General features: G+C 45.9%; 1 protein-coding gene across 1 annotated transcript in view; it reads right to left on the bottom strand.

Moving 5' to 3' along the window:
• The window catches only part of LOC141993531 (exocyst complex component 1-like), a 75,960-nt gene extending 60,141 nt beyond the window's left edge, over nt 1–15,819 (bottom strand). The window contains exon 1 of the mRNA XM_074963076.1: nt 15,711–15,819. The gene's annotated coding sequence lies outside the window, so the exon portion shown is untranslated. The remainder of the gene's footprint in view (nt 1–15,710) is intronic.
• Between the last annotated feature and the right edge of the window lie 691 nt (nt 15,820–16,510).

Consider the following 16,510-nt stretch of genomic DNA (forward strand, 5'->3'; position numbering starts at 1 on the left):
CCAGCCGTATCTTGTTGAAGACAAATTGTGGGATTTCAGTCGCAGGAAGCTTTAGAACAGGAAAGGGTACGTTTGCGAAATGAAAGCTTTAAGAACAAAACAGGAAGTCTGAAGAACCTGATGATGGTGCTGAAAGCAGCAGACTTGAGGTTGGGGCAGGAAATAGCTCATGCGAACATCCAGAGCGGAGAGCAGCACAAGACAGGTGTGGCTTAGAATAAGCAAAGTGTCAAAGCAGCCATAGATAAAATCAATTGTTGGCAGGAGGCAAAATGGTGTGAAATTGGCTTTTCTTTTCTTTGTTTGAAAAGGTTTGAAGTTCTGAATGGAAGAGAGGTATGGTGTGAACAGCTCCCAACAGGACATTGCTTTTCTCCTCACCACATAAAGATGGCCATCAATTTCTTCTCCTATAAAAGGGTGATTTCAGGGCTGTTGTACTATAGATTTTGGAATGAGACAGAGTAATGATGGGATTGTGATAGACCCTGGTTCAGCAAAGCACATGAGCAGATGCTTATCTGTAAGCATGTGTTTTTCCCACTGAAGTCAGTGGGTTGGCAGACGTTTTGGAGTAGAAGGGGGTGTCGGTGTTGTGAGTGTCATTCTCATGGCAGAAAGGTTTTTCAAAGAGGAAGGTTTTGCAGCATTTCCTAAAGTTGGTCAGAGTCTGGATCGGCCTGAAATCTTCTGGAAGATTGTTCAACAGCCAGATCCCCTCAACAGAGAATGCTTTGCTCCAGCTCTCACGTGTTTTGGGCTCTGCATTGTCCCAGAGAAGCGCAGCTGTCATAGAGGTTCAGAGATTGAAATTTGGTCTTTCATATAGCTGGGGCTTGAGCCTTTAACTGCTTTGGAGATTAGGACCAAGGCCTTAAACTGGCATCGAGAGCTGACTGGGAGCCAGGCGAGGGACTTAAGCCTGATGTTCTTGTGGTGAACCGAGCCATGGAGAAGGCGGCCAGCCACCTTCTATACCAGCTGGGGCCTATGCCTCATCTGCACATTCAGCTTCAGAGACCGCAAATTACAATAGTCCAGCCTGGAGGTGACCAAATGCATAGATCACTGTAGCCAGTTCCTTGTCCATGAGGAAGGGAGGAAGTTTCCGAGAGAGCTGGAGGTTAAAGAAGGCGTTTTTAGATACTGATGCAACCTGGTCATCCAGGCTTAATTCGGAGTCCAACAGGACTCTGGAGACTTCACACCAGATCCTGTCCCAAGCTGTGACTGCGGCAAGGCCTTGAACAATTTTGGTGTTGGCTACCTCCTAAAGACAAGCTGAGCACCCTCAATTCCCATTGACTGCAACCGTGGTTAAAGGTGCATGTAGATCTCTTCAGGAGCAGGCTCCTAGTGCCCAGCAGCAATAGGGTGCCTACAGATGCTCCAGGACATTTACTGCCTGTAACTTTTTCATCTGTGAAAGGTCTGACAGGCTTTTGCAGTTGCAACATGGATGACCCACAGGAGGTCACAGGAAAACACCCTGATGCCTTTTGAGGATGGAAACTGAATTCCAGCCCAAGTGAGCCTTTCAGGTCTAATTCTGTGGACACTGCAGAAGCCTATCCATTAGAATATCATTTAAATATATTGGTGGCAACCCTTCCCCTGCCCACAAGAGAGTTCACAGTCAACAGAAATCTAAACTGGCAGGAAGAAAATAAATGATCATTGGAAAGGGGTGACTTTTAGTTAACCATTTCATTTCCCAAATGCTAACAGAATCAGGTCCTCAGGTCCCTTGAGAAGCCACATGAGCTGAGACTATGTCTTCCCACCTGCATCCATGTTAGGCTATGATCAGAACTGAATAGTGGGCTGGTGATCATGACTGCAAGGCTTCAGGGCATTAACCCAGTGGTGTCGTATCTGTTGGGTAATATACAGCCTGTGATTGGAGAAAGCAGAATCCACATTATTGTTGTGCTTGGTGCTTTGGAAAAACAACATGTTTAGTTCATGGCACGAAGGACATGACAAGCACAGAGGTGTGTAATTGGATGGGGCAACCCATAATAGCAAAAAATATGCTAGCACTGCACAACAGGAATCCATCAACATGCTGTAATTTACTGGTAGATTGCAAGGAAACTACAGGTGGGCCTTCCATTCATGATTTAATATTTTTTTCTGTAAATCAGGGCTTCTTAACATCCTCTGTCTCAGGGAGAGCATTCTGCTCTCCCTGCCTGCATGCTTACAACTCCATTAACAGGAATGAGTGTTCCATACAGTCACATAAAGGGGAGCATAGGCCCCCCTAGTATAAACACAGTTAGGTAGGATAACTCACTCTGAACACAAGCACTGACTCCAATGGGATGGTGATGCTTTTTTGAAGCCCTATAATTTGTCTGGTATTAAAAGGAAAATACATGTAGTCTGAGCAATTGAAGAAAGAAGCAGCCAGCACAGAGAGCAATGGTTAATGCAGGCATTCGCTGTAGGAGCTAAACGCTAGCTTCTGTTTAGTGCTGAGCAGTCAAACATGAGCCCAAAGTGAGATCTGGCCCCCTCGGCTATTTATCTGGGCCTCATGACAGATGTAGACGCTGTAGAATCTAAGCTTTTATTTTATACAGGAGTAAGATTTGAGCCCTTATTGTGAAGAAAATCAACCAAATATAACCAACACACATTTCCCCGCCTGAGTCTGCTGATAGAAGGAAACAGCTGTTAGAGAGTTATGAACTAACCCAATTTATCTCAACAACAGCACCCTTAGACAGCGAGGGTCTGCAGCAACGAATGCCCATGGCATGTTATATGGCTTTATTCCAGCATTTAAAAGTTCCATGGGGTTATTACTAATCTGGTACAGACACGTTATTTGCAGATGACCTTGTGGCCACCACCAGTCCATAGCTGGGCAATGTCCCCTCCTGGTCTCAAGTCTGATCTTCAGGGCATGATGTGCGGTGACTTTATCTCTAAGGCAAACTGTAGGACCAAAAAGTGCCACCTGGTGGTGACGGGTGATGACTTCAGTCCTCTCAAGGCCAGTTCTCAGTAATGTATCCCTATTACTGATAACATCAATCCATTTTATGCTTAGTAGTCACCGCTGGCAATGCATATGAAATGCCTCCAGCCTCCTGATGTCTTGTTTGAGCAACATTCATGTTTCAGATTCATATAAGAGGATCAGAAGCACACAAGTTAGAGAAAATCCATACTTTTGTATATCATTTCACCTTGTTTTGGCTCCAGACCCTATGCAGGTCCTTCATTACTGAGGCTGCTAAAGCAATTCTCCTTAGGATGTCTGGCTAGCTGTGCCCATGTGATGACAGTTTACTGGCTAGATAGATGAAATCATCCACAACTTCCAGATAAACCATGGCACTTTTGTGGCAAAACTCTGGATTTTTGTTTATACCCCCAAGAAATCCTTAGCCCAAGGGCAGCTGCCACATGCTGGAAGCTCTCTAGTGCATCTTTAAGGTTGTTTGCATTTTGACTGATGAGGACAACAACATCCACATAACCCAGTTTGGTACAAGAGGTTGAACCAACACTTATACTGGTATTTGCGGAGATACGTTCAAGGAACCAATCCACTGAGTGGGAGAACAGGGCTGGGGCCAGGACACATCCCTGCTTCACCCTGTATCTAGTTTAAAACATGTGAAACTTATGGGTCCCCCATCGCACTGGTACACCTGAGTCAGTATGTAGGTCCTTGAATTAACCTCAGGAGAATGTTGGGACTGCCAATGCCTTGTAGGGCCTTCCACGGGGCAGCTCTATCGACAGAATCAAAGGCTGCCTTTAGGTCTACATATGCTGCTCTCAAGGGGCAACTGAATTTGCAATGGATCTCAGATGAAGGGCAAGTAGAGTGTCCGTTCTAGATTGCCCAGCAGTGAAAACTGATAGCTCTGGGTGACAGCGTTTCACAAGAAGAGGCTGAAGCCAGGCGAGTAGGACAAGTGTAAAAACTTTTCCAGGAACAGATAACAGAATTATTGGCCTGTAGCTGCTGCACTCAGTGCATGGGCCTTTCCCCTTATAAAGTAGGATGATGATCTCTTCCTTCCACTCCATTCATACCTTCCTAACAATCTAAGCCCTGACAAAAAGTGCTGTACTGCAGCACTTATGGGTTCTGTGGTGCACCTGAGAAGTTCAGGTGCTATGCTCTTGGGTCCAGCATCATGCCTGCTTCACAGTTTCTTTATGGCAGATTGAATCTCTTCCAACATAGGTACATCTACATGGGTTTTGGGGTCAGGGACTGCAGCTACTACAACTAACGTGTCCAGATTTGGGCATGGAGTCACTTCAGGATGGTTAAGTGCAGTCTCACACTATTCTTTCCATCTTTGCAGGACGACTTCTTGGGTTGAGCATGTTTTACCATCAGCCTGTTTATCAGCATAAACCCCATGCAAAGTCCAGTTTTGCATCAAAGTGATTGAATAGCTTTGAGTGAAGGTTGTAATTTATTAGATCTTATTCCATCTTCTGCCAAGTTCTCAAAATAAATGTCACGATCCACTTTTGCTCTTGCCCGAAAAATACCTTGTAAATGTTTACATTCAGTGCCACCATGGCGCAGTCTAGTCTCAGGTTTCATCTGCGGAATGTGAAATGTCTCATCAGATAACCCCAGGCATTACTTGTAGCATTGCAGTTTAGGCATCTATAGATCCTCAGATAAGTGTGCTTATGGCTGTCCAAGCTGATTCTATGTAGATTTTTTTTTTTATGCACTGTGACAGAGGACGTGTTAGCAAGTGCTGAATTTTCACAGATGCAGTATGCCTTATGTGTCACTACAGGCGCACTCTTCCGTGCAAATCTGGGGGCACAATTGCCATTTTAGCAACGAGGAGACGACGGTTAGTATTTGTTGGGTCATCTGCACCTCTGCAGATCTGATGTGACCTTCCTAAACTCTGATTCCAGACCAATATATGATCCACTTCCTTCTTCATCCAGCCATCGTTGAATTTCCAGAGTTCCCAATGGATATCAAAGTGCCTGAACCTACTGCCACTGATGGTAATGTTATGAAAAGCACAAAAAGACAGAAATTTCAGAGTTGTCATTTATTGTTCCAGAGCAGAATAGCCCAAGAACAGCCTTAAAGCCATTTCTGGGACAACTTGGTGCTGCGTTCATATCTCCAAGTATAATAAAGTTTGTCTTGTGGCAGAACAGATTGTGTCACTGCTAGCTGCTAATAGACTTTATTTTTATTAGTGTCCAGCTTCCTCGGTAGGAGTGTAGGCTACAACGACGGACAGCTGCCGATGGCAATGCATCAGCCTGGCATATCAGAAATAGGGTGCCATATTGTGAGTGATTTATTAAAGAGTGCATGGGAGATGAGTGCCACCCTGCTTACATGGCTGGTTCCTCCCGATTATAGTAGAATTGTGTGCTCTGCAGAATGTTGACCATTTTTCATAAGTCTCACCTCAATTGTCCCAGCAACTGCAACATTGTATCTTTTCAGACTAATGAAACCTGGTACCCAACCTCATTTAGGGTTAGTATATTCCCGATGGCAAATCTGGTGAATTTTCTCAAGTCAATCGTGGATGCCATAGGCATTGTGGAGCCATTCAGGCCTGAAATGTGGACCATATTTTATCAGATGCCCCTTGATTCACTCTATGTCCTTGTGCAAATGGCCAGATAAACAAAGGGAAGACATAGACATGGTCTTAACGGTACCCTGAAATATTTATTTATTTATGTATGTCCATATTGACACTGTATACAGCAGGAGCTTTGCAAACTAAACATTCCAGCCAAGAGTCTCAGAAGCATCTACCCAGCTCAAGACTAGGAATCTGTAGTGCTGTTTCCCTCCCTCCCCCCTTCCCAAAAGGGATCATGCAGAGATCTTTTTGCTACAAGTCCCAGCAGAGAATTAAAACTGTGTAGTGTTTTTCTGCAGGCATCCATGGTCAACGGTTGGCGGCAACTCTTATTTTAGGCACTTGCAGAGTCCCCACCCTGCTAGTATCTCAGCATTTATCCTTACATCACCTCTGTGAGATAGGGACAATGCTATCCCCATTTTACAGGAGGGGAGTTCAGGCAAAGCAAAAGTGACTTGCCTGAAATCACACAGGAAGTCTCTTGCACAGGAAGGAATTGAAGTTTGGTCTCCTAATTTCCAGGCTGGCATCCTAACCATTGGGCAATCATGCCTCTCTTCATAGAGTTTTATGCTGGGAAGAGAATGCATGGCTGTCATTCTGCTTCTTTTCCTCTTTTACTAAAAGTTCTCAGGAAGTTGCAGCAGGAGAGGGCCAGAGTTATTCTAGTTGCCTCCGCTTGCCCTCACCAGATGGGATTCTCAGGTCTGTTGGCCCTGAGCCAGCCTTTGTCCTTCTCATCCTTCATTTGCCTTGGCAGATCCTTCACCCAGACTGGAACCCCCAGGCCCTGTTGCTGGGCTTGGTAAAAGATGAATCCTTGCATTTTTCTAGGAAAGTCCCCTCAGGACCTATGACATCACAGATCCAGTCACAGAGACTGCCAATGGTGCTGAAATGTGTGCTTGGCAAAGAGGGAGAGGGTTGGGATGTTCACAGATGACGACTGACATGAGACCATCAAATTTGGGCCCTGTGCTATGATTTGGAGCACTCAGGACACCCACCTGGGAGCATCAGTGGCAATCAAACCCCTACATTTCTGCTTCAGATGTACTTTGCTGTTTGTCCCTGAAGAGAAGTGATTCACAACTGCCAGAGTGAGCCAATAGGGGCCCTGGGGCCTTCTTCTCCTCCGCTTTGCACCATGTGGTGGTCTTCCTGGCTGTGCAAAGCTAGTGCAGATTGCTAACTGCTTGGAATTCCTTTCTCCCTCACCCCACCGATAGCTTTGCTCACCTACTCTGCACTCCCCATACAGCATGTGGTGGTAAAGAATCAGGTCCAGTTACCCCACAGTCAGACTTTGGACCCCCACCACTGCTGGCTGGAGCTATAACATGTGCAGTTTGTCCTTGCCCAGTGTGGAGTGGTAAATGGCTTAGTTGGATTTTCCTAGTGACTAAAGGAAGGAGTAACAGCAACAGGTTATGACAAGCAAGGCACACACAGGGAGAGGTACCTCAGCTTCCTCTTCCTTAGGATTTTGCCTGCTTACTTTCAGGAAGGGATCGCTGCTCTTGCAGAAGGGTAAAGTAGTGGCCCTGCTCTGTGCTGAAGGTCTTTTCTGCACTGTGTAACACATTTGGGAGGTTTCTCCTCAGGAAACCCCTCGGTCCACCATCATCGCCTCCCCGCCTTTGGGCTGGGCTGCATCCGCTTTCTTCTCGCCTCTGCTCTCAAGCTGCCTGCTGACTGCCTCACGTCTGTATCCTGGCAGCTAATCTCTCAGCTGGTCTAGGACTCAAGGGCCAGGTCCTCAGTTGCATTGAGTTTACCTTTCCACTCTCCTGATCATGAGCTGGGTGGAGACCCCCTGCATAATTTAGAGCATCCTAAAGGCTGCTGTGAATTATGCAAGCTGTAGAGGTGTCCCATAGGACCTGCTGCACAGCCTGAGGAATAGGGAGAACACTGTGTTCTCAGAACCCTGCTTGGCCCTCCCCTGCCCCCTAGGTGGAGATGGGGGCACTCAGTGGCATAGAACTGGCTATGCTGGCTCCATTGCAAGCAAAGATGCCCCTCTCTCAGGAGGAATTCCCATTTTTCTTTCAGCACAGCTCTCCAGCAGCTCTGCGGTGTGGAGAGCAGTGCAAAAGTGGCCCAGGCCGGAGTCTAGCCCCATGTGGTTATGTGATGACTTGTCAAAGGCTTTGCTGAGATCCAGTGTCTAGATTCCTTATGAGGATTTCCCTTGTCAATTGCCTCCTTGACCCCTTCATTCACAAAAGGAGATTAGGCTGGACTGGACTGGCATGATTTATTTTTGGTACAGCTTTCCTAGCTCCCGCTTAACACCGCTGTCTCTTCATCCCACTCCATCAATCTATCCCTGAGAGGCTCCATCATATTACCTGGCACTGAACTTAGTTCAGATGGCTTATAGTGTCTGTCTCACACCTTTTCCTCTTCATAAAGTCAGGGACACACAAACCTGACAGTAGTGTCAGGGCCCAATCCTGTAAGCTGCTTAGCACTCCCATCTCCCACTGATGTCTACGGGAGGTGAAAGGGTTCAGCAGGTGTTGAGAAAATGCTCCATCAGCTTCCTTGGAATTCTAGGCATGAATTATCCAGGCACAGTGACAGGGTTGTGAAGCCCCTTGCTACCACCTGCCCTTAGCTCAAAGGAATCTTGTCTGTGCTTGCTGTGGATCAGCTCCCTGAAACCACCAGCCTCTGGCAACACAAGCCCCGTCTTCCAGGCCTCCACAGGCCCAGCTCTCTCTGTATAGGTTAGCAATAAGCACACGCCAACCCACTGTCCTCTGAGCATCCCTCTGGAGTGTCCAGCCCTTGATCCACTGGACCCTTGCAGAATTGGCAGATCCTCTGCTCCCAAAGGAACAGTGCATCCCAGCTTACCAGTTACACCTTACATCACAGTTCTGCTTAACACACAGTACTTCAATATAATAAAAAACAGAAGTTTATTTAACAAAGAGCAGAGATTTGAGAAGCAAGTAGAAAGAATGAGAACACATGGTTACATATAAAAACACAAGGCACTTTCTGGAGCCTAAGCTTACCTAACAAGCCACTCCCTTGTCTCATAAAGGTTAGCTCACCCAAAGGTTCTCTCCGAGTATCAAACACCTAAACCGGCTGTGATCCTCCATTCATAAGACAAGCCATCTGGCAACTTGTCCTCTCAGTGCAGGATAACTGGGTGTACTTCTGCACCCCCAGATATAGTACCAATCATCCATTGTCTTCCCTTGTAAATAGGGTAACTCCCCACTGCTTGGTTTTTCCAGTCTAGAATCTTCCCTGTAGATGTTGCGATTGCTTGATTAGCATTTTGCTCAGACTGTAAATATATGTTCATTGTGAAGTTCAACTGACAAATTGGAGGATTGGGCCAAAACAAATCTGATGAGGTTCAACAAGGACAAGTGCAGAGTCCTGCACTTAGGATGGAAGAATCCCATGCACCGCTACAGACTAGGGACCAAGCAACTAGGCAGCAGTTCTGCAGAAAAGGACCAAGGGGTTACAGTGGACGAGAAGCTGGATATGAGTCAACAGTGTGCCCTTGTTGCCAAGAAGGCTAAAGGCATGTGGGGCTGTATAAGTAGGAGCATTGCCAGCAGATCGAGGGATGTGATCATTCCCCTCTATTCGACACTGGTGAGGCCTCATCTGGAGTACTGTGTCCAGTTTTGGGCCACACACTACAAGAAGGATGTGGACAAATTGGAAAGAGTCCAGTGAAGGGCAACAAAAATGATTAGGGGGCTGGAGCACATGACTTATGAGGAAAGGCTGAGGGAACTGGGATTATTTAGTCTGCAGAAGAGAAGGATGAGGGGGGATTTGATAGCTGCTTTTTACTAGGTGAAAGGGGGTTCCAAAGAAGATGGATCTAGACTGTTCTCAGTGGTACCAAATGACAGAACGAGGAGTAATGGTCTCAAGTTGCAGTGTGGGAGGTTTAAGTTGGATATTAGGAAAAACTTTTTCACTGGGAGGGTGGTGAAGCACTGGAATGGATTACCTAGGGAGGTGGTGGAATCACCTAGGGAGGTGGTGGAATCTCCTTCCTTAGAGGTTTTTAAGGCCAGGCTTGACAAAGCCCTGGCTGGGATGATTTAATTGGGGATTGGTCCTGCTTTGAGCAGGGGGTTGGACTAGATGACCTCGTGAGGTCCCTTCCAACCCTGATATTCTATGATTCTATGGAATATTGCGTCCAGTTCTGAGCAATGCAATTCAGGAAAAAGGTGGACAAATTGGAGAAAGTCCAGAGGAGAGCAACAAAATTGATGAAGGGGCTGGCTAGAAAACATGACCTATGAGGAAAGATTGAAAAAATTGGGTTTGTTCAGACTGGAGAAGAAAAAACTGAGGGGGGTCATGCTATCAGTCTTCAAGTATGTAAAAGGTTGTTATAAAAAGGAGGGTGATAAATTGTTCTCCTTAATCACTGAGGATGGGACAAGAAGCAATGGGCTTAAGTTGCGGCAAAGGAGACTCAGGTTAGACATTAGGAAAAAATTCCTAACTGTCAGGGTAGTTCAGCACTGGAACAAATTACCTAGGGAGGTTGTGTTTAGGAACAGGTTACACAAAACACCTGTCAGGGATGGTCTAGGTAATATTTAGTCCTGCGTCAGTGCAGGGGACTGGACTAGATGACCTATCAAGGTCCCTTCAATCCTACATTTCTATAATTTTAAGTATACAATACTCAATCTATATATAGCCAGAAAGGTAGATAAGCATCTCCTACCTGAAAGAAACCTGTTTATCACCTTTTGATGACGGCCCCAACTCACAGACCGTAGGAATATAATTTTCAGTATAGATACATAACTTCTCACATAGTAACCATATACACATTTCACAGGGATTATGATGATCAGTAAAGCTTTCAGTAGAGACCTTACATGACACTCTTTGGTGAGCTAGTATGTAGCTACTAATCCCCGGGACACATTTATCTAGAGACACAATGTTAGTTTGGGTCCAGTGCACAACCAAATTGCTCCAGCTTTGGGGTGGTATAACATCACTGAAATCAATGGCATAAAACTGGAGTCAAGTGGTGAATCAGACCCACAGCTAGTACTGATCGGGCCAGATACTCAATTGATGTAAATTGCCACAGCTCCACTGAAGTTCACCCCCTTGCTGAAATCAGTGGAGTTACGCCAGTTTACACAAGCTCAGGCTCTGACCTGTTGTCTTAGTTATGTTACCAGCAGCCACAAACACTTTGTTCCCATGGGAATACCTTTGAGAAAACTTTACTAAGCTTCTCTGCTAGTCTAATGTCCTCAGTTAATGGTTCTGTTTTCAATAATCCATCAGCAACATGACCTCTCTGTCCCCACCTGCCTCCCTTTGCTTTCTCCCCAACTGCTTGCTCAGCAGTTTAAGAATCAGGTAGGGAATATTTTGATTCCCACAAATCCAATAGGAGTAACTCAGCTTTTCATCATCCCAAGATAGATCCACTGAGTAGCATGAAGTAGTAGTGTGGGATCTTTCAGGTCAAAGCTGAGTGAATAATTTATTTGATGACTTCCCCTTTTTTGTGTGTTTCACAGATTGGCCATAAACAGACCATAAAAATCTCCAACATATTCATCATTTGAGATACATTTTTATTTTCTTCAGCAAATTCTCGGCCTTTGGCTTAATCATGAAATGTTTGCTGCAAGTATCCACGGCTTGCACTGTATTGGCTGGTTATATAAAACATATTCCCTGATTGGATGTGCAATTTAAGTGATCAACAATGAGGAAAACTGTGAATATTTCCTGAGCACCATCCATCCCAGGCACTGTATGAGGCCAGTAGACTGGGGCTAAAAATAGTATGGGAACATGTAATCAAAGACCTCATTAAAATGCATACTCACAAGGGGCTGCATTAAGGTTGCACAGACAACCTGAAATCTGGCATCTCCTGGCTTTTCAGTGCATGACTTGCCAATTTAAGTAAATTCTTCTAATTTAGTTTTGTTGTATGGAATAAAACTAATGAATGAAAGATTCTGTTGCACTTTTTGTCAAAGGACGGCCTTGCTTCAGGCTCCTTGGCCACAGTAATGTAGAAAGGCAGTAGGGTCTGGCCTGGGAGCCAGGAGCAGGGCCGACTTTAGGCACCAGCTAGGGTGGCGCTGCTAAAGGGGTGGTACTCCAGCTGTTCTTGGGACGGCACTCCAGCAGCAGCCCCGGCGATTCGGCGGCAGCACCTCTCGTGGCGGCAATTCAGCAGCAACTCCCCTGGTTCGGGTCTCGCCGGCGGTGGCAATTCGGTGGCAGCTCCCTCCGATGTTCCTGTTCTCTCTGGCGGCTGCGTATTGGGCAGGGGTTTTTTTTTGTTTGTTTGGTTTTTTGCGCTGCTTGAGGTGGCAAAAAATGTAGAGCCGGCCCTGGCCAGGAGAGCTGTATTCTGTTCCCAGCTTTGCCGTGGATTTTCTGCATGACCATGGGCAAATCTCTTCACCTGTTAACGCCTCTACTTCTTCTCCCCTCCCTTTGTCTGCCTTGTCTACTTAGATTGTAAACTCTTGAGGGCAGGGATTGTGTCTTATTATGTGCACATACAACATCTAACACACTAAAGATGGCTGATTTCAGCTGCTGCCTCTAGGTGCTACTGTAATTCAAATAAAAATAGTCACTCAGATCCTCAAAGATATTTAGATGCCTAACTCCCACTGATAACTCCTGGGAGCTAGGAGCCTACATATCTTTAAGGATCTGGGCCAATATCCGTACTGTGTGCCACTTGGCCACTGCCCTGTACCCCAGAAATGGCTGGTGGTGCGTTGAGTACCTTTCATAGACAGACACATCTGTGTATGTCCATCCATCTCTTCCTGAGCTCTAGGATGGAAAGTGCTATTTAAATGTAAAATATCACTATTAATAAAACAGTATGTCTTGGTTGTTTTCACCTCCCCTGCTCTCTCCTTACATTTTTGCTGGGTTGATGATTCTCTTACATGCCCTAGATAACTCATTTAACGTCCTCTTCCCTGCTCCTTCCTCTTTCCTGCTCTTTCATTTTTTATAAAGACTCCTTTTCGTTCTGCTAACATGCTCTTAATCTCTCTGGTAAATCAGGGGGACTGTTTGTCTTTAGCTCTATTTGCTTTCTTGAACAAAGACATAAATCTGCTCCCTGTGCTGAGACAAGACCAAGTTGAATATACTCCTGAATACTGCTGCAACCCACCATAATGCGAGGCTTGGAATAAGTTGTATCTAAAGATCTATGCATATGCCATCTCCATTTTCTAGGACAAGACTGAATAAAGGAAGTAAAAGGCCAGGATGTTCCCCGTCAGCTCCACATTCTCAGGCACTGGTGAGTAAATCATTGTGCCGATAGCTCTTGGGTAAAATCTTGACCAAAGCCCATTGATGCTGATCCACAGACACTGCAATCAACAGAAACACTCACATCGACTTCAGTGGGCAGTGGGCAATGGTTACCATTGATGCTGGTATATTTCTGAGCTTAACACCTGGTCCAAAGCCCATTGAATAGGAGTCTTTCCATTGACCCATTGATCAGGAGTTAACATCATAAATATACCCATATCAGTGGTATCCACCATAGCAGCACACTAAGGAAGTGTGGGACTGCAATCTACAGGAGTGGGAAATCAGGCAATGAACTACCTTCCCTTCAGGTCTTGCTGCCTGAGGGAGTGGGAGTCTGGCATGAAGATTTCTCCATCTATCTCCTCTGGGCCCACTGCTGGAGAGGTAGGTGGGGTTGGCCTGTGGGTAGCAGAGCTTGAATGGGCAGCAGGCTCCCCAAAATGGCAGACCTCCAACAGCCACTAGCTGTGACTGTGGTCAAGGATGACCCTTCGGTTGCGCTATGAACCTCTGTGGGGGTGTCATGCCTTGGTACTGTGATTCTTCATGTGGCATAATTCCACAGGAGAAGAGGTTAAAAAGAAGAGAGCTGTCCAGTTGAATTTAGGGCAGTTTTTACTTAGCTGGAAAGGAGGAATGGCAGTAGAGATATCACAGAGATTTATGAAACAAAGAATGGCTTAGAGGAGGCCGTTCAGGCTGCTATATATCGCATAAAGTCTCTATAAGTTATTTCTTTCTAGGCGTTTCAGTGGTGCTCATAACTGCTGTACGAGAACAAAAGGGCACTCCCTGAAATGAACAGGCAAAATATTTAGAAGGCAGAAAACAAAACTTAGTTTTAGGCAACATATAATTATCCTGTGGAACTCATTGCCTAAGTGTATTATTGGGTCAAATGGCTCAGTAACTTTCCAAAGTAGGTACAGGAATTTATAAGAATAATACAGCAGTAAAGGAATTATTTCCCAATCCTGCAAAGACTTATGCATGTGTTTAGCTCTATGCACTGTGTCCACTCCTACTGAATTCAGTGGAACTACTCACAGTGTCTGAAGTTAAGAATGTGAGTCATTCTGTGTAGGATCAGGGCCTTAGACTGTAAGCGCCTCACAGCTGGGGCTGGCTCCTAACGTACAGCATCCACTCTGCAGTACCTCTTCAGTGTAAACAGTGGTCCAGCCTTGCAAAATCTGGGCATTCTGGGAAAGAGTGGTGAAGAAGGGAGACTAAGCTAAATGGACCAGTGTTCTGTTCTGTGGTGGAAATTCTTACGCTATGTATTTTGTCCAAGTCTTTTCATAACATTTTACTTTATAGAATTGCTTGAGCTAAAAGATTTTACTTTAGAATCTTCAGACAGGAAGGGCCCTAATAGGTCAACCCCCGACCCCTTGCATCTGAGCCCATAGTTTCTACATACTACGGGAGGGGGCAATATAAGCAGATGATAGATAGTAATTATTATTATTTGCAATATAGTAGGATCTAGAGGCCCCAGCTGAGATCAGGGCCCCGCTGTGCTCGGCATTGCATGTGCACCTAGTGAAAGAGAGTCCCTGCTCCAAAGAGCTTGCAATCTAAATAGACAAGACAGACAGAAGGTTGGAGAAAGTCAATATTGTTATCCCAGTTTTACAGGTGGGGCACTGAAGCACAAAGTCGTTGCATTTTTAGTGCCACGTTTGACGTCTTTGGGACGCGTCCTTCATGTTCCTACGGTATTTACACCTTATCTACTGTATTCCCTTCACTTCTGCAGAAACGCCTGGGGGTCTGCAATCGCTTGATGTGATTTGGAAGTTTCTTGAAGTGTTTTGTACAGTGAACAAAACCTCCAGGCCTGAACACCCCAAAACTTAGGGAAAGTTTAGATCCAAATGTGATGGCTGGATCTTATCTCTATGTTGGTTGGAACCTAAATCTGGGATCTAAGCACCCCGATCTCTGGGAAAAATTCAGATTTGTCTTATGCCCATTTCCTGTTTGGTACCTTCCAGAGCTCAGCCAGTCCACCCTACCATCTCCAGTGAGCTCCTACTTCTTTCTGAGGTATCTGCTCTGAAGACAAAACCCTGTGCCCCCCGGTGGCGCTTTAGTCTGGTATCTGGCTATCCCTGCATGGGGGCATTCCACAGATAGAACAAGAACGGACTATCAAGGCTGAGGCCCACCCTCTGTGGGAGTAGAAATTTGTCCTGACTTTGCTCTGGTACCTTTCAGAAAACATTTGCTCTTCTGTGGGGCACCACTTATCTTCTCCCCAGATCTCCTCCACCACAACTCTTTCAATTCATTGAGCCACTGGGTACTGACAAGACAAAGTAAACAAGCTGAGGGAAGAGACAATGTGTGCTCCTGTTTGTTGCTAAAGCTTCAGCTGGAGATGCCAGCAATAAGCATGTGGCCCAGTTATACTGGATCCCTGCTCAGCTGCAGGTGTGTTGTGAAATGTGAGGCTCAAACACCAAGGGCCTTTAATCACCCACAAGTGCAGGTCCATGGTATAAGGCTCGTTAGCTTCCAGACGGATGGCAGTGAAGCCCGTCCCTTTTACATCAGCTGAGGATCAGGCTCAGCGTGACTGTGATGACTTCCACCACATGGCACTCAGCTCACTCATCAGCCACTCAGAGCACTTCCTTTATCTCTCCCCGAGTGTAAGGGCTGGCTCAGGTCTGCGCCTTATTGTTGTGGCTGATATACATTTCAAAGCAGCAAGAACACAGCTGGAGGCTCACTTACCGGCTGCAGCTCAAAGCTTGAAAAGTCTCATGTTCGACTTGCCAGCAGAGCAAAAATGGGATCTAAAGTGAGTGATGGTGGGGAAAAAAATATCGTCTGCTGGGATGTCACTTCTCTGGCTCTTCATCACCCAGTGTTAATAGCTTAATTAAACGGTTCGCTATCAACGGTGTGAAAGGTAACAATCTGGGTTGGCTGCTGCAGTGGAGATGGATGTTAGAGGCGGTCAGCTTTGCTTCAGGCACCTCGTGCCCTATGGTACCTGTTACTGTAATACCTGAGGCATCTCACAATCATTACTGCATTCACCATCACAACACCCCAGGAGGCTGTTATCCCTGTTTTGCAAATCAGGAACCACATTACTTGCTTGAGGTCACGTGCGGAGTCTGTTGCAAAGCAAGGACTTGGACTTGGATCTCTTGTGACCCAAGCTAGCAGCCTGCCCACTGAGCTGTGCTTCCCTGCTGCTCAGCACCTTAGCACTCATCTGACTGTGCCAGGTTCTTATTGCTTAAGGGCCAGTACTTTACAATGTGAGTTGATATAGATTTCAGCCGGACGACTCATACAGTAAGGTACTAATTAACAGGAATAAGGGGGGCAGAATCTAGCCCCATATAGTTATTCTGCTTCAGAGATTCTAAGCACAACTACTGAGCCCTCTGCTTCCACTAGAGGGTGCTGGACAACTTTCTTTGGAAATCCCAGTAGGCTCCATCTGCAATGTCTTTAATAATCCTTGGTTCCAATCCCTTGCAAGCCCTCTCTGTCTTCCTTTCACTCCTGATTTATCTCCA

Source organism: Natator depressus, chromosome 9 (genome assembly GCF_965152275.1).
Source record: "Natator depressus isolate rNatDep1 chromosome 9, rNatDep2.hap1, whole genome shotgun sequence".
Taxonomy (NCBI): domain Eukaryota; kingdom Metazoa; phylum Chordata; order Testudines; family Cheloniidae; genus Natator; species Natator depressus.